Consider the following 516-nt stretch of genomic DNA (forward strand, 5'->3'; position numbering starts at 1 on the left):
TGCTGTGCTGCCTTCAGATGGGGACGGAGGCCGCGGAGGGAGGTGTTTGGGGTCCGCGAGTCCAGACCGAGGCAAGCTGCAAAGTGCCCCGCAGCTCCCGGAGGCCCAAGCACCTGGACACCCGGGGGCTATTGGCCCTAAGGGTGGACAAGGGACAGAGATGGGCAGGCCCACCAAGGCCTGAGCGCAGAAGGAAGCAGGGCCCAGCTGGCACGTTGGCTTCTTAACCCTGTGCCAGCCGAAAGCCGCTGTGCACCAGCCGTGGATCTGAGTGTTCCTGAGAGTAAGGGGCGGGTCTCCGAAGTCACGGCCTCCAGGACTCCCTCGTCCTGGTTAACAGGCGGTTGGTTCCCGAGTTCTGCGCACTTTACGGGGGAGAGAAGGGGGCAAATCGGGAGGCTGCGGGACGGCCCCGAATACTGGGCGAGGGGGGAGGGTCGCGGTTGCCGCCGCCGCCCCAGGCAGCGGGTCCAGCGCGGAGAGGGGACAGGCCATTCCGTCACCGCACCTGGGGGG

General features: G+C 67.2%; 1 protein-coding gene and 1 long non-coding RNA gene across 2 annotated transcripts in view; one reads left to right on the forward strand and one right to left on the reverse strand.

Annotated features, from left to right (window-relative positions):
• LOC106727852 overlaps positions 1-516 on the reverse strand; it is an 11,574-nt gene that overhangs the window by 10,291 nt on the left and 767 nt on the right. The gene's annotated exons all lie outside the window — the stretch shown is intronic.
• The window catches only part of STEAP3 (STEAP family member 3, metalloreductase), a 45,381-nt gene that overhangs the window by 8,699 nt on the left and 36,166 nt on the right, over positions 1-516 (forward strand). The window lies entirely within an intron of this gene.

The sequence above is a fragment of the Myotis brandtii genome, unplaced genomic scaffold (assembly GCF_000412655.1).
Source record: "Myotis brandtii unplaced genomic scaffold, ASM41265v1 scaffold488, whole genome shotgun sequence".
NCBI lineage: Eukaryota > Metazoa > Chordata > Mammalia > Chiroptera > Vespertilionidae > Myotis > Myotis brandtii.